General features: G+C 37.9%; 6 non-coding genes across 6 annotated transcripts; all 6 read right to left on the bottom strand.

The window, feature by feature from the left end:
* Positions 1 to 5275: 5275 nt before the first annotated feature.
* TRNAE-CUC lies at positions 5276 to 5348 on the bottom strand. Its single transcript has one exon. It is a non-coding gene; the product is annotated as a tRNA-Glu (tRNA).
* Positions 5349 to 6214: 866 nt separating this feature from the next.
* TRNAE-CUC lies at positions 6215 to 6287 on the bottom strand. Its single transcript has one exon. It is a non-coding gene; the product is annotated as a tRNA-Glu (tRNA).
* Positions 6288 to 8096: 1809 nt separating this feature from the next.
* TRNAE-CUC lies at positions 8097 to 8169 on the bottom strand. The gene has a single exon. It is a non-coding gene; the product is annotated as a tRNA-Glu (tRNA).
* Positions 8170 to 10010: 1841 nt separating this feature from the next.
* Positions 10011 to 10083, bottom strand: TRNAE-CUC. Its single transcript has one exon. It is a non-coding gene; the product is annotated as a tRNA-Glu (tRNA).
* Positions 10084 to 10933: 850 nt separating this feature from the next.
* On the bottom strand, positions 10934 to 11006 carry TRNAE-CUC. The gene has a single exon. It is a non-coding gene; the product is annotated as a tRNA-Glu (tRNA).
* A 1895-nt stretch (positions 11007 to 12901) lies between these two features.
* TRNAE-CUC lies at positions 12902 to 12974 on the bottom strand. Its single transcript has one exon. It is a non-coding gene; the product is annotated as a tRNA-Glu (tRNA).
* Positions 12975 to 17940: the final 4966 nt, after the last annotated feature.

The following is a 17940-nucleotide window of genomic DNA, read 5'->3' as shown; positions in this document are numbered from 1 at the left end:
TGACATTATTAATAGGTAAGTAATAACAAGTTGCCGATAAACTTTTAATTTAGTATGCCACATGAAACATAAAATAATTTATTCTTTAATTATTTAACAAGTATAATATAATATTTATTTTTATTTAAAAAATTAAAAAACAAAACAAAACAAAGCCTCCCCGTCCAGATCGACGGAGGAGGTGTCCTCCTTCGTTCTACATAGATTGAGGAGGCAACCTCCTCCTCCGTCTATGTAGAAGGAGGCGTCGCCACTCGCCTCCTCCGCCGACGGAGGATAGGATTTTGAAAAAAATTAAATAAAATAAAATTGGGGTTTAGGACGAAGAAGGGGCAATCATGGCTGCCTCCCTTTTGTGTAGATTGGACGAAGAGGAGGTAGCCATGGTTGCCTCCTTCGTTTGGTTTTCTGTATTCTTTTTTTTTTAAATAATAATTAAAATAATTTTGTATACATAACTTGACATGTTACTGCCACATCACTGTTAGGTAGCCTTGGTTGCATCCTCCGTCTGATTGTCTGAAGTCTTTCTTTTTTAAAATAACAATTTAAATAAATTTTTATATATACATAACTTGACATGTTATTAGTTATTACCATATAACTGTTCACATGAGCACTAATATTTTAAAATTAATTATATTAAATGCCAAGTCATTAATTTAACTTGTTTTACTTGGAGTAACATGTAAAAATGATAATTGCACATTTTTGCATGTTTAATGTTTTAATTGTACACTGTTTTTGTTCGATAGTCTAATTGTATAAACCATACAACTTTCATGGCTTATTTGACACTTTAATTTTATAAATTTGAAATTTGATTTTTTTAACAATTGCATTTTTTAGCTTTTAGTCCATTATTTTATCTTTAAATAAAAATAAAAATTGTTGCATACGGAGTATTTTTTTCCATCACATCAACATCTTGGACTGAGAGTGCAAAAGATGTTAAAGCATCGTTTTCCTTCGGAAGCAAAGAATATTTTTCATTATATTATTATGTCGGATTTTTCAAAAAAAGAAATCTTTAGAAATTCCCGAATTGAGGCACGACCTAATTTATAATGCTTTTGGAAGGAATGCGTGACAATATATCGTTTTAGTTTAGTTGTTTTAATTTAATTTTATTTTATTTTAAAAAAAATGAGTTAATTCCAGCAATGGTCTTCCGACTATGTTGATTTTCCAAAATTAGTCTCCGACTTTTAATTTGGACAATTTAGGTCCCTTGACTTTCAAATTCTTTCCAATGTTGGTCCTTTCGTCAAATTTTGGTTAAATTGAGGTCAAATGAAGGGGTAAAATTGCCCGTTCACATGTTTAGTGTATTATTACTCGTATTTCTCCTATCCTATACGCTGTATGTATGAATATAATCTCAGTCGAAGTCTCAATCGAAGCCATATAATCTCATTCGATGTCTCTTCGACTGATATTATATTCATATATATAGCGTATAGGACAGAAGAAATACGAGTATACAAGTGAACAGAGGATTTTACCCCTTCATTTGACCTCAATTTAACTAAAATTTGACGAAAGGACCAACATTGGAAAGAATTTAAAAGTAAATGGACCTAAATTGTCCAAATTAAAAGTCGGAGAATAATTTTGGAAAATCAACATAGTCGGAGGACCATCGCTGGAATTAACTCTAACAAAAATTATAGACTTGACTTTCAATTTTATATATTGGTTGTAATTTTAATTTATCCTAGTGAGTGATAGATTTGTTAATTTTCGTTAGAACTTTTACACTTACCTTGCTACCATATATGTCAAAATCAAATAGTATTTGTGCAAGCTTCCTCCAACTTTATTCTCAAATCTGCAATTCGAAATCGAAGGTCCAAGTGGCGTGTATATATATATAATGACTATTAGAATCGTGCATGATTAGTTATATGGATAAAACCACACTAAAAGATCGAATTCAATCAATTAGCTACTCTAACGTCCTAACTCACGATTCTATAAATCTATATGTTCTCTCTTATTTTTTCAACAAGTTACCACACGTGCATTGTACGAATAGTCCAATGCCCAATGTGTATTTTTAAATTAGTGTTTTAAAAATTTATCAAAATATCATTCGGTATTCTAGCGTATATCAATATAAGATTATCAAAATTTTTATAAAAGTAAATATTTTAAGAATGCATAACTATGACCTGTGACATAATTTTTCAAAAAATTAATTGGTACAATAGTAGTTTTAGAGGGAAGCACCCTCATTGGATAGTATCAAAGCATAATTTTTGCAACACAAAATCTTATTAATCGGCGTGATGTGTACTTCATCTTGTTGCCATTTTCGCCAGAAATGAGTTCTTGATTTAATCTAGTCCCCTGGTGTGCTTCACTGCAATTTTAGTGCCTTGGCGCATTGCACATTAAAACGCAGAACCAAATCCTCCTTCCCCAAAAAGACATTAATGATAATAGGCATAGTTTCTCGTGTGTGTTGAATATATACTGTAAATTAGGTGTACTGTTTCATCAATGATGAATAATGCGTGATTTTAATTAACTGACCAAAGGTCATGTTAAATTTTATATAATATTTTTTTGTAATACACTCTAACATATTCATAGCATATGTTTAACAATTATGTCAATTTTGATTGGGATGGGTTCGAACATAAGACATTCCTTATAAAAATCAATAAGTAAGTTTTTTTTTTTTTGAAACCAATCAATAAGTAAGTTAAGAATAATAAATAGTTAACGGAATTTTCCATTACTAAAGTCTACACTGATAGAATGCATGGTTATTAAAGAAAAATAAATGATATAATAGAGCATAAAGTAGAAAAATTAATAAAATAATCTAAAATCAAAATAATATGAACAACAAACATCCGTTAGTATTTGGATCAATTACACCAACATATTTTAGTTCCCGTTAGGGGCCTAACCTTATTGGCTCAACAAACAAATTACACCAACATTTTTTTAGTTCCCATTAAGGGCCTAACCTTATTGTCTCTTATTAGGTTTGTAGGATGAGGTTTGAACTTAAAACTTTCCTTATAAAAATTATTGAGTAAGTTAAGAATAATAAATAGTTAACAGAATATTCCATTATTAAAGTTTACACGGACTGAATGCTGGGTATTTAAGAAAAATAAATGATATAATAGAGGGTAAAGTAGGAAAATAATAAAATATACTAAAATCAAAATAATATGAATCATTCATTTCAATAAACAATTACACTAATTTTTATTTTTTTTATTCTCATTAGGTGATTAACTTTATTGACTCTTATTAGATTTATATTTATATGGAGGTGATACTCTTAACATGCATGCCAGGTTAGGACTTTCTGTGAGGCAAGTAAAATCTCCATAATTAAGAGCTTTCTTGAAGGGACTAATTTCAGGGTTACCTTGAAAGATTCCCATCAATATTAGGGAGTCGCCTTATAATATGAGAATGTAGTATATGTGTAGGGCCGGTCCAACCAGTTTAGAGGTCCTGGGCGAAAATTAAAAAATGGGCCACTTATATGAAAAACTAAAATTTAAATGTAATAATACTAAAAAATAATAATATCTAATATCATGAAATACTATTAGAAAATTTTCAACATTTTTTAAATACAAAAGTAATCATGAAAAAAAAATTCTACGTGTTATGAAAAATTCTAGAATTACAGAAATCACAAAATTCTAGAATTACAGAAATCAACAAAATTCATTATTCAAATATACATTACTCATTAGGGGATTATAGATTTATAGCACTAAATCCCTACTGCCCTATAGGTGTGTTGTGTTGAATAGGAAATAAAGACATAACAAATTACAAATAGAATAAAACTTACAAGTTACAACGGACAATGCGGCCCAAACTGACAAACAAATGAATAATCGTTGATTAATCGAATTGGACATTTTTTTTATTGAAGCAGACGAATGGGTTAGATGGTTAGGGTGTTGATTCTAATAGATAAAAGATAATTAGGTGTCCTCAACTCCCCGTGTCAATTCTATTTCTAAATTATTTGATTAAGCGTCGATTCTCAGCTTCCTGCAATCACATCTATTCTTAATTTTTTGTTTTCTAATATAATTATAACACTAATTTTCTATTTTTTAATATAATTATAACACTATAGTCGATATATGTATACATATACATATATATGGATGGGCCCCTTCTATCATGGGGCCCTGGGCGGTCTCCCATCCCGCCCGTGCTTAGGACCGGCCCTGTGAATATTTATCTGTGATCTACATTGTAATGTGGACCATGATCCATAGTATAATTTTCTGTTGCCTTTGTAACAAGCCTTGATTGCAGTTCTAAGGAATTCCCTTATCTTTTTAATGAATAAAATCTTATTTTGTGTAATAGTGATCTTTTCAATCAGAACAATCTACCTAATTGATGAACAAATTAAACTATATTACTTTTAAGTTGAGTTTATTACCGTTTTGGTCCCTCGACTATGACAAAAATACTAAATTGGTTCTCGACTACCAATTTTGGCCAATTAAATTCTCAACTATTTATTTTGTATCTGATTTAATCCGTCGTCAATTGATGGTTAAGTAGCCGTCTATTTTGAGGACCAATTTGGTACATCGCCATAGTCGAGGGACCAAAACGGTAATTAACTTATATTTACTTGTATATAAAAGTATAAAATTGTTTAAACTTCAGTACTTCTATTTTTTGGAGTTGAATTTAATAACTCCAATATTTTTTTCCCTAAAACATATCTTTTTTGTAATTTTATAATTTCATTTAATTTTAATATTTTTTTAGAGCTCCATATAAAAATTATCTAAGTATAGAAAAATTATAGAACTTTATTAGTGTTTCGATCCAAGACATACTGTGATTCCTATCCTATTTATTAAGGATGCATTACAACCAATTATTCTAGATATATTATATTGTGGACACTGATCTAAAACGACATATAGATCTACACCTACAAACATAATAAAAGTCAATAAAGTTAGGTGCCAATGACCTTGTGGTCTAGTGACACCCGGTGTCCCGGTTAACACTCCCACATGGATGATGGGAGTGGGTTCGAGCATCAGTGGAGGCAACTGTTGACTCTTTGTGCTTCATTAAGTTGAAGCTATGAACAGATACTACATTGTAACAGAGTCAGTAGTACTTAAAATTGGAACAAAAAAATTTTGGTATAATTAATTGTTGAAATGAATGGTTCATATTATTTTGATTTTAGTATTTTTTTTTATTTTTCCTACCCACAGTTCTAGCAAAGCATCTATAGTTTAAAACCAATTTCTATTGCCGGGAATCAAACCCGGGTTTCTCGGGTGAGAGCCGAGTATCCTAACCGACTAGACTACAACGGATTTGCTCTTCCACCCTGTTATTTATACTTAATAGCCTGCTATAAGCGTAAGATGAAAGTTAAAACTACAGTTTTGTCACACAAATGCTGTGATTACAAAACTGCTCCGGTTGGACTTGTTCGGTTTTCTTCTTGTGTGTCTTAGAAGCACTAATTTGGATATTTCCATTTCAATGCAGCGTTTTATCTTATAGCTAAAAATGCACTAATGGAATTGCTCTAAAGAGGCGTAATAGAAGAGCACTCAATGAAGTGGGTCTCGCCTACGATCCATACACGTTAAGTCTATGATAATGCTTAAGCATAATTGACATTCCCTAAGATTGATAGGTTGAATGATACAATAGAGAATGGTGGTATAAGTTAGACTATCCCCTGTACTCCAAGGTGGAGCAGAAAGAAAAGGCACAGAGAAAAGGGTTGAGAGCCAAGAGCTGAGACCACAAATAATTAAAAAAGATTTTTTCCCTTCTTTGATTTTCTTCTTCTTCTTCTTCCTAGCTTCTCTTTCCAAAATGCCTGAGTGTGCTCTCATGGTAGCCTAATGCCTTGAATAGTGTAAACAAAGACCCTACCCTTCTTTATTAAGCTATACTAGTTCCCCTCATTAATCTCTATTCACATTATTACTAAATTTACTACACCCGTGCTCTAAAATGTAAAAGCCCACAGTTCCAGCAAAACATCTATCAAATAGTCTTCTCTAAAAGCTACACGCCAATATGGGGTGGTGGTGCAGTTGGCTAGCGCTCAGGTCTCATAGCTTCTGAGTGATCCTGAGGTTGAGAGTTCGAGCCTCTCTCACCGTAATATCCTTTTTCCCCTCCACCGTGAATGCGCGGTGCAAAATCAAAGCATAAAAAGAGTTTCCGTTGCCGGGAATCGAACCCGGGTCTCTCGGGTGAGAGCCGAGTATCCTAACCGACTAGACTACAACAAATTTGCTGCTCCACCTTATTATTTATACATAATAGCCTGCTATAAGCGTAAGATTAAAGTTAAAACTACAGTTTTGTCACACAAATGCTGTGATTACAAAACTGCTCCGGTTGGACTTGTTCGGTTTTCTTCTTGTGTGTCTTAGAAGCACTAATTTGGATATTTCCATTTCAATGCAGCGTTTTATCTTATAGCTAAAAATGCACTAATGGAATTGCTCTAAGAAGGCGTGACAGAAGAGCACTCAATGAAGTGGGTCTCCCCTATGATCCATAGACGTTAAGTCTATGATAGTGCTTAAGCATAATTGACATTCCCTAAGATTGATAGGTTGAATGATACAATAGAGAATGGTGGTATAAGTTAGACTATCCCCTGTACTCCAAGGTGGAGCAGAAAGAAGAGGCACAGGAAATAAAGGGTTGAGAGCTAAGAGCTGAGACCACAAATAATTAAAAAGTATCTTTTACCATCTTTGATTTTCTTCTTCTTCTTATTCCTAGCTTCTCTTCCCAAAAGGCCTAAGTGTGCTCTCATGGTAGCCTAATGCCTTGAATAGTGTAAACAAAGGCCCTACCCTTCTTTATTAAGCTATACTAGTTCCCCTCATTAATCTCTATTCACATTATTACTAAATTTACTACACCCCTACTCTAAAATGTAAAAGCCCACAGTTCCAGCAAAACATCTATAAAATAGTCTTCTCTAAAAGCTACGTGTCAACATGGGGTGGTGGCGCAGTTGGCTAGCGCGTAAGTTTCATAGCTTCTGAGTGATCCTGAGGTCGAGAGTTCGAGCTTCTCTCACCCCAATATCCTTTTTCCGCTCCGCCGTGAACGCGCGGCGCAAAACCAAAGCATAGAAAGAGTTTCCGTTGCTGGGAATCAAACCCGGGTCTCTCGGGTGAGAGCCGAGTATCCTAACCAACTATACTACAACGGATTTGCTACTCTACCCTATTATTTATTCTTAATAGCTTGCTATAAGCGTAAGATTAAAGTTAAAACTACAGTTTTGTCACACAAATGCTGTGATTACAAAACTACTCCGGTTGGACTTGTTCGGTTTCCTTCTTCTGTGTCTTAGAAGCACTAATTTGGATATTTCCATTTCAATGCAGCGTTTTATCTTATAGCTAAAAATGCCCTAATGGAATTGCTCTAAGGAGGCGTGACAGAAGAGCACTCAATGAAGTGGGTCTCGCCTATGATCCATAGAGGTTAAGTCTATGATATTGCTTAAGCATAATTGACATTCCCTAAGATTGATAGGTTGAATGATACAATAGAGAATGGTGGTATAAGTTAGACTATCCCATGTACTCCAAGGTGGAGCAGAAAGAAGAGGCACAGAGAATAAAGGGTTGAGAGCCAAGAGCTGAGACCACAAATAATTAAAAAGGATCTTTTCCCTTCTTCGATTTTCTTCTTCTTCTTCTTCCTAGCTTCTGTTCCCAAAAGGCCTGAGTGTGCTCTCATGGTAGCCTAATGCCTTGAATAGTGTAAACAAAGGCCCTACCCTTCTTTATTAAGCTATACTAGTTCCCCTCATTAATCTCTATTCACATTATTACTAAATTTACTACACCCCTGCTCTAAAATGTAAAAGCCCAGAGTTCCAGCAAAACATCTATAAAATAGTCTTCTCTAAAAGCTATGTGTCAACATGGGGTGGTGGCGCAGTTGGCTAGCGCGTAGGTCTCATAGCTTCTGAGTGATCCTGAGGTTGAGAGTTCCAGCCTCTCTCACCCCAATATCCTTTTTCCCCTCCGCCGTGAACGCGCGGTACAAAATCAAAGCATAAAAGGAGTTTCCGTTGCCGGGAATCGAACCCGGGTCTCTCGGGTGAGAGCCGAGTATCCTAACCGACTAGACTACAACAAATTTGCTGCTCCACCCTGTTATTTATACTTAATAGCCTGCTATAAGCGTAAGATGAAAGTTAAAACTACAGTTTTGTCACACAAATGCTGTGATTACAAAACTGCTCCGGTTGGACTTGTTCGGTTTTCTTCTTGTGTGTCTTAGAAGCACTAATTTGGATATTTCCATTTCAATGCAGCGTTTTCTCTTATAGCTAAAAATGCACTAATGGAATTACTCTAAGAAGGCGTGACAGAAGAGCACTCAATGAAGTGGGTCTCGCCTATGATCCATAGACGTTTAGTCTATGATAGTGCTTAAGCATAATTGACATTCCCTAAGATTGATAGGTTGAATGATACAATAGAGAATGGTGGTATAAGTTAGACTATCCCCTGTACTCCAAGGTGGAGTAGAAAGAAGAGGCACAGGAAATAAAGGGTTGAGATCCAAGAGCTGAGACAACAAATAATTAAAAAGGATCTTTTACCTTCTTTGATTTTCTTCTTCTTCTTCTTCCTAGCTTCTCTTCCCAAAAGGCTTGAGTGTGCTCTCATGGTAGCCTAATGCCTTGAATAGTGTAAACAAAGGCCCTACCCTTCTTTATTAAGCTATACTAGTTCCCCTCATTAATCTCTATTCACATTATTACTAAATTTACTACACCCCTACTCTAAAATGTAAAAGCCCAAAGTTCCAGCAAAACATCTATAAAATAGTCTTCTATAAAAGCTACGTGTCAACATGGGGTGGTGGAGCAGTTGGCTATAAAAGCTACGTGTCAACATGGGGTGGTGGAGCAGTTGGCTAGTGCGTAAGTCTCATAGCTTTTGAGTGATCCTGAGGTCGAGAGTTCGAGCCTCTCTCACCCCAATATCCTTTTTCCGCTTCGCAGTGAACGCATGGCGCAAAATCAAAGCATAGAAAGAGTTTCCGTTGCCGGGAATCAAACCCGGGTCTCTCGGGTGAGAGCCGAGTATCCTAATCGACTAAACAACAACGGATTTGCTGCTCTAGCCTATTATTTATACTTAATAGCTTGCTATAAGCGTAAGACTAAAGTTAAAACTACAGTTTTGTCACACAAATGCTGTGATTACAAAACTGCTCCGGTTGGACTTGTTCGGTTTTCTTCTTCTGTGTCTTAGAAGCACTAATTTGGATATTTCCATTTCAATGCAGCGTTTTATCTTATAGCTAAAAATGCACTAATGGAATTGCTCTAAGGAGGCGTGACAGAAGAGCACTCAATGAAGTCGGTCTCGCCTATGATCCATAGACGTTAAGTCTATGATATTGCTTAAGCATAATTGACATTCCCTAAGATTGATAGGTTGAATGATACAATAGAGAATGGTGGTATAAGTTAGACTATCCCATGTACTCCAAGGTGGAGCAGAAAGAAGAGGCACAGAGAATAAAGGGTTGAGAGCCAAGAACTGAGACCACAAATAATTAAAAAGGATCTTTTCCCTTTTCGATTTTCTTCTTCTTCTTCTTTCTAGCTTCTGTTCCCAAAAGGCCTGAGTGTGCTCTCATGGTAGCCTAATGCCTTGAATAGTGTAAACAAAGGCCCTATTAAGCTATACTAGTTCCCCTCATTAATTTCTATTCACATTATTACTAAATTTACTACACCCCTTCTCCAAAATGTAAAAGCCCACAGTTCCAAGCAGAACATCTATAAAATAGTCTTCTCTAATAGTTATCAGTTAATATGTGGTGGTGGCGTAGTTGGCTAGTGCGTAGGTCTCATAGTTTTTGAGTGATCTTGAGGTTTAGAGTTCAAGCTTCTCTCACCCCAATATCCTTTTTCTGCTCCGCCGTTAACGCGTTGTGCAAAATCAAAGCATAAAAAAAGTTTCCGTTGCCGAGAATCAAACCCGGGTCTCTCGGGTGAGAGCCGAGTATCCTAACCGACTAGACTACAACAGATTTGCTGCTCCACCCTATTATTTATACTTAATAGCCTGCTATAAGCGTAAGATTAAAGTTAAAACTACAGTTTTGTCACACAAATGCTGTGATTACAAAACTGCTCTGGTTGGACTTGTTCTGTTTTCTTCTTGTGTGTCTTAGATGCACTAATTTGGATATTTTTCCATTTCAATGCAGCGTTTTATCTTATAGCTAAAAATGCCCTAATGGAATTGCTCTAAGGAGGCGTGACAGAAGAGCACTCAATGAAGTTGGTCTCGCCTATGATCCATAGACGTTTAGTCTATGATAGTGCTTAAGCATAATTGACATTCCCTAAGATTGATAGGTTGAATGATACAATAGAGAATGGTGGTATAAGTTAGACTATCCCATGTACTCCAAGGTGGAGCAGAAAGAAGAGGCACAGAGAATAAAGGGTTGAGAGCCAAGAGCTGAGACCACAAATAATTAAAAAGGATCTTTTCCCTTCTTCGATTTTGTTCTTCTTCTTCTTCCTAGCTTCTGTTCCCAAAAGGCCTGAGTGTGCTCTCATGGTAGCCTAATGCCTTGAATAGTGTAAACAAAGGCCCTACCCTTCTTTATTAAGCTATACTAGTTCCCCTCATTAATCTCTATTCACATTATTACTAAATTTACTACACCCCTGCTCTAAAATGTAAAAGCCCATAGTTCCAGCAAAACATCTATAAAATAGTCTTCTCTAAAAGTTATGTGTCAACATGGGGTGGTGGCGCAGTTGGCTAGCGCGTAGGTCTCATAGCTTCTGAGTGATCCTGAGGTTGAGAGTTATCCTTTTTCCCCTCCGCCGTGAATGCGCGGTGCAATATCAAAGCATAAAAAGAGTTTCCGTTGCCGGGAATCAAACCCGGGTCTCTCGGGTGAGAGCCGAGTATCCTAACCGACTAGACTACAACAAATTTGCTGCTCCACCCTGTTATTTATACTTAATAGCCTGCTATAAGCGTAAGATGAAAGTTAAAACTACAGTTTTGTCACACAAATGCTGTGATTACAAAACTGCTCCGGTTGGACTTGTTCTGTTTTCTTCTTGTGTGTCTTAGAAGCACTAATTTGGATATTTCCATTTCAATGCAGCGTTTTCTCTTATAGCTAAAAATGCACTAATGGAATTACTCTAAGAAGGCGTGACAGAAGAGCACTCAATGAAGTGGGTCTCGCCTATGATCCATAGACGTTTAGTCTATGATAGTGCTTAAGCATAATTGACATTCCCTAAGATTGATAGGTTGAATGATACAATAGAGAATGGTGGTATAAGTTAGACTATCCCCTGTACTCCAAGGTGGAGTAGAAAGAAGAGGCACAGGAAATAAAGGGTTGAGATCCAAGAGCTGAGACAACAAATAATTAAAAAGGATCTTTTACCTTCTTTGATTTTCTTCTTCTTCTTCTTCCTAGCTTCTCTTCCCAAAAGGCTTGAGTGTGCTCTCATGGTAGCCTAATGCCTTGAATAGTGTAAACAAAGGCCCTACCCTTCTTTATTAAGCTATACTAGTTCCCCACATTAATCTCTATTCACATTATTACAAAATTTACTACACCCCTACTCTAAAATGTAAAAGCCCAAAGTTCCAGCAAAACATCTATAAAATAGTCTTCTATAAAAGCTATGTGTCAACATGGGGTGGTGGAGCAGTTGGCCAGTGCGTAAGTCTCATAGCTTTTGAGTGATCCTGAGGTCGAGAGTTCGAGCCTCTCTCACCCCAATAGTGATCCTGAGGTCGAGAGTTCGAGCCTCTCTCACCCCAATATCCTTTTTCCGCTTCGCAGTGAACGCATGGCGCAAAATCAAAGCGTAGAAAGAGTTTCCGTTGCCGGGAATCAAACCCGGGTCTCTCGGGTGAGAGCCGAGTATCCTAAGAATCAAACCCGGGTCTCTCGGGTGAGAGCCGAGTATCCTAACCGACTAGACTACAACAGATTTGCCGCTCCACCCTATTATTTATACTTAATAGCCTGCTATAAGCGTAAGATGAAAGTTAAAACTACAGTTTTGTCACACAAATGCTGTGATTACAAAACTGCTCTGGTTGGACTTGTTCTGTTTTCTTCTTGTGTGTCTTAGATGCACTAATTTGGATATTTTTCCATTTCAATGCAGCGTTTTATCTTATAGCTAAAAATGCCCTAATGGAATTGCTCTAAGGAGGCGTGACAGAAGAGCACTCAATGAAGTGGGTCTCGCCTATGATCCATAGAGGTTAAGTCTATGATATTGCTTAAGCATAATTGACATTCCCTAAGATTGATAGGTTGAATGATACAAAAGAGAATGGTGGTATAAGTTAGACTATCCCATGTACTCCAAGGTGGAGCAGAAAGAAGAGGCACAGAGAATAAAGGGTTGAGAGCCAAGAGCTGAGACCACAAATAATTAAAAAGGATCTTTTCCCTTCTTTTATTTTCTTCTTCTTCTTCTTTCTAGCTTCTCTTCCCAAAAGGCCTGAGTGTGCTCTCATGGTAGCCTAATGCCTTGAATAGTGTAAACAAAGGCCCTACCCTTCTTATTTAAGCTATACTAGTTCCCCTCATTAATCTCTATTCACATTATTACTAAATTTACTACACCCCTGCTCTAAAATATAAAAGCCCACAATTCCAGCAAAACATCTATAAAACAGTCTTCTCTAAAAGCTAAGTGTCAACATGGGGTGGTGGCGCAGTTGGCTAGCGCGTAGGTCTCATAGCTTCTGAGTGATCCTGAGGTTGAGAGTTCGAGCCTCTCTCACCCCAATATCCTTTTTCCCCTCCGCCGTGAACGCGCGGTACAAAATCAAAGCATAAAAGGAGTTTCCGTTGCCGGGAATCGAACCCGGGTCTCTCGGGTGAGAGCCGAGTATCCTAACCGACTAGACTACAACAGATTTGCTGCTCCACCCTATTATTTATACTTAATAGCCTGCTATAAGCGTAAGATTAAAGTTAAAACTACAGTTTTGTCACACAAATGCTGTGATTACAAAACTGCTCCGGTTGGACTTGTTCTGTTTTCTTCTTGTGTGTCTTAGAAGCACTAATTTGGATATTTCCATTTCAATGCAGCGTTTTCTCTTATAGCTAAAAATGCACTAATGGAATTACTCTAAGAAGGCGTGACAGAAGAGCACTCAATGAAGTGGGTCTCGCCTATGATCCATAGACGTTTAGTCTATGATAGTGCTTAAGCATAATTGACATTCCCTAAGATTGATAGGTTGAATGATACAATAGAGAATGGTGGTATAAGTTAGACTATCCCCTGTACTCCAAGGTGGAGCAGAAAGAAGAGGCACAGAGAATAAAGGGTTGAGAGCCAAGAGCTGAGACCACAAATAATTAAAAAGGATCTTTTCCCTTCTTTGATTTTCTTCTTCTTCTTCTTTCTAGCTTCTCTTCCCAAAAGGCCTGAGTGTGCTCTCATGGTAGCCTAATGCCTTGAATAGTGTAAACAAAGGCCCTACCCTTCTTATTTAAGCTATACTAGTTCCCCTCATTAATCTCTATTCACATTATTACTAAATTTACTACACCCCTACTCTAAAATGTAAAAGCCCAAAGTTCCAGCAAAACATCTATAAAATAGTCTTCTATAAAAGCTACGTGTCAACATGGGGTGGTGGAGCAGTTGGCCAGTGCGTAAGTCTCATAGCTTTTGAGTGATCCTGAGGTCGAGAGTTCGAGCCTCTCTCACCCCAATATCCTTTTTCCGCTTCGCAGTGAACGCATGGCGCAAAATCAAAGCGTAGAAAGAGTTTCCGTTGCCGGGAATCAAACCCGGGTCTCTCGGGTGAGAGCCGAGTATCCTAATCGACTAAACAACAACGGATTTGCTGCTCTACCCTATTATTTATACTTAATAGCTTGCTATAAGCGTAAGATTAAAGTTAAAACTACAGTTTTGTCACACAAATGCTGTGATTACAAAACTTCTCCGGTTGGACTTGTTCGGTTTTCTTCTTCTGTGTCTTAGAAGCACTAATTTGGATATTTCCATTTCAATGCAGCGTTTTATCTTATAGCTAAAAATGCACTAATGGAATTGCTCTAAGGAGGCGTGACAGAAGAGCACTCAATGAAGTGGGTCTCGTCTATGATCCATAGACGTTAAGTCTATGATATTGCTTAAGCATAATTGACATTCCCTAAGATTGATAGGTTGAATGATACAATAGAGAATGGTGGTATAAGTTAGATTATCCCCTGTACTCCAAGGTGGAGCAGAAAGAAGAGGCACAGAGAATAAAGGGTTGAGAGCCAAGAGCTGAGACCACAAATAATTAAAAAGGATCTTTTCCCTTCTTCGATTTTCTTCTTCTTCTTCTTCCTAGCTTCTGTTCCCAAAAGGCCTGAGTGTGCTCTCGTGGTAGCCTAATGACTTGAATAGTGTAAAGAAAGGCCCTACCCTTCTTTATTAAGCTATACTAGTTCCCCTCATTAATCTCTATTCACTTTATTACTAAATTTACTACACCTCTGCTCTAAAATGTAAAAGCCCACAGTTCCAGCAAAACATCTATAAAATAGTCTTCTCTAAAAGTTATGTGTCAATATGGGGTGGTGGTGTAGTTGGCTAGCCCGCAGGTTTCATAGCTTCTGAGTGACCCTGAGGTTGAGAGTCCGAGCCTCTCTCACCCTCATATCCTTTTTCCCTTCCGCCGTGAATGCGCGGTGCAAAATCAAAGCATAAAAAGAGTTTCCGTTGCTGGGAATTAAACCCGGGTCTCTCGGGTGAGAGCCGAGTATCCTAATAGACTAGACTACAACGGATTTGCTGTCCACATTATTATTTATACTTAATAGCCTGCTATAAGCGTAAGATTAAAGTTAAAACTACAGTTTTGTCACACAAATGCTGTGATTAGAAAACTGCTCTGGTTGGACTTGTTCTGTTTTCTTCTTGTGTGTCTTAGATGCACTAATTTGGATATTTTTCCATTTCAATGCAGCGTTTTATCTTATAGCTAAAAATGCCCTAATGGAATTGCTCTAAGGTGTTGGTCCCAAGGGGATGGGGTACAAGTCTAGAGGGGGGGGGGGTGAATAGACTTGTATAAGATTTTGCAAATCTTTTCGACCTCTCGTGTGTATTGAACTTAGGATGTTTAGGTTCGATACCTCACGAGGTGAAGACAAAGTTTTATGCGCAGCGGAAATGTTATCCCCTTTTAGTTAGCACGAGTTTGAGTTAGTTCGAGAGGTGCGTTTATATGCAGTGCAATCGAGAGGTTAGCGAGAGATAAAAACAGTAAGTAAATGCAAGAGAGATTTTTAAGTGGTTCGGCCAACCCGCCTACGTCCACTCTTCTTCCAGAAACTCCCTGGAAGGATTGCACTAAAAACTTCCCTTTTTAGTACAATATCGAGCGCTTGAGCTTTGATCACGAAGCCCGCCTCAAGCCTCAGGTTTTTCGCCCCGCTTCTTGTTACTCCACCTCTCGAGCACTTGACCTTTGATCACCAAGCCCGCGTCAAGCCTCAGGATCTTCACAAGACAGCTCCCAGGTTACTCCGCCTCTCCAAGGTCTTTCTCCCCGCTTCCAGCTACTCCACCTCTCGAGCACTTGACCTTTGATCACCAAGCCCGCGTCAAGCCTCAGGTTTCTTTCACTCGGACAGCTGCCAGGTTACTCCACCTCTCTTGCTTAATCCAAAGCAAGGTGTTTTTGGTTGTCACAGTTGAATGTAACAGACTCCAATCTGACCACAAGCTATCGTTGAATCAACTTCGATGTAGAGCAGCTTTGGTCACCTTCTGGATGTATAACAGTTTAGCTTTGTAACTCTCTTCGAACACTAAGATGTGTTCTCTCGCTGTATTGAATATCAGGATGATATTCCAAGTTAAGCACTTTGCACTGGAACGTTTTTATCAGACACCTCTTGTTAACCTCTTGACCTCTTTTACAACCCCTGTTTCTTCTGTGTCTTTACGTCCTTATATATGAGAGTAGAAGAATAGTTCCGTTGGAGGGAAAACTATTCCGTTTGAAATTGGTCTCCCACGCCGAACATGGGTCTTTGCACAATTTCAGCATTTTTCATGGAGTAGTGGTCTTGTAACTTGAGCCTTTTGTTTTGTAGTGAATATTCCATATTCCACTTTCTTGAGTTCATGCTTCACTTGCTTCTTTTGGATAAAGTTACTCTTTTTATGTTCCCATCATTCCTTGTTTGGGGAATCTGACCACTTCAGGATTGGTGCACTTCTTGACCGTTTGTGGTGGAGGTCTGACGTGTCATCCACTTCCGTCCATTTTGAAACCTCCCGCTCAGCACCTCTTCAATATTTTATCTCCATGATATTCTTCTTCTCCAAACTTAGAGTATTTTATCTGCACATGTTGACTAACATTCAGCCTCTTGGAGAAGTGCCGGTTTATCGAGACCATAAAAGATGTCTCGACCACTTGATGTTTCAATCCCATGTATCGAGAGGTCTATCTCTCGAATATTCTTTACGTCTCGAACTCGATAGGTATATCGAGAGGTCCTTACCTCTCGAACTTGGCTTGTGTCTCGAGACTTAGTTGATGTCTCGTAGACCCTTATTCCTCCAGAGTTGTCTCGTGCCTGCTTCTGATCTATCTGTTTGCTTACAACACGAAAACTTCTAAGTTGTTCAAACAAGTTTACCTTAAGCTTAAATATTTCCCGAGTTGAGCTCAAATTACCCGGTTGTATTTTCGCTCTTAGTTTACTTATCGAACTTACATTGTTTTGCCTATGTATCGAGACTTGGGGATTCTTACTTAACAGTTGGTATCATCAAAACCTATTACATGATGTTCCTAACAATTTCCCCCTTTTTGATGATGCCAACACTTATACTTACTTATATGGCTGATTTGAAAAAGAAAAAGCATTGATTTTATTTTCAGCGCATATGGTAAGTTTGACAACAATTCTACTAAACATGAATAAGTAAACTCACGCAACACCCCCAGCAGAAGATATATGTATTAAGATTAAGGGAATGTTTACATAACAGAGTTTAGTGGAAAAGATTCAAAGAAGTAAGACCAAGAACAACATAAGTATCAATACATTGAAATAAGATGGAGTTTGGACCACGAGAGCTTACTTCTTGTTGCCTTTCCTTTTCTTGTTAATGGCTTCTCGTGTCTTGATGGGGTCTTTCGGATTTACCAGGCTTAAGTATTCATCTGTGACATCTAGATGCCTGTAGTTCCTGTAGGCTTCCCCCACGAACTCACCATCAATTACTCCATCTTTCCACCAAGCAATGCATTCTTCTGGAGACATGTTGCTGTGTGTTGATATTCCAGTGATTTTCAGAAGCTTGAATATCTCCAGAGTCAGAATTTGTTCAGTGTCTTCTCTGTTCCCAAACTTAAAGTTTGTCATGAGAAGATCTATCTTCCTTTCTTCTTCTGACTGTCGTTCTTGTCTTTTTCTTCTTCTTTCTCTGTCCTCTTCTCTCCTTCTCTCCATTTCCAGTGTACGCTGGACCCTTAGGTTTTCTGCCTGTTTAGCATCCTCCACTGCTTTGCTCATGATTCTTGGTATTTTTGGAGGTGGTCCAGCTGGTTCACTTGCTGCCCTTTTCTTTCCCGTTGTATCCCCCTTCTTTTTCTCTTTATTTTCCCCCTTGTTGGCATCATCAGTACGGGAGAGGAGGGTGGACATACCTTCGAAAATAGCTTGAAGTTGGGCAGGGACTTGGTTCGACAGGTCATCGAGTATGGCCTTCATCACATCCTGTCGAAGTTCACTGGAATATTGGAAGGCTCGCAGCTCTGCTCGCATCTCGGCTAATTCAGCCCTCGCACTTGCAGCCTCTGCTCGAGCTACAGCGGCTTCATCAGTGGCTTTCCGTGCTGCATCCTCAGC

Source organism: Ipomoea triloba, chromosome 1 (assembly GCF_003576645.1).
Source record: "Ipomoea triloba cultivar NCNSP0323 chromosome 1, ASM357664v1".
NCBI lineage: Eukaryota > Viridiplantae > Streptophyta > Magnoliopsida > Solanales > Convolvulaceae > Ipomoea > Ipomoea triloba.
The sequence above is the reverse complement of the archived record's forward strand: the minus strand, read 5'-3'. Positions and strand labels throughout refer to the sequence as shown.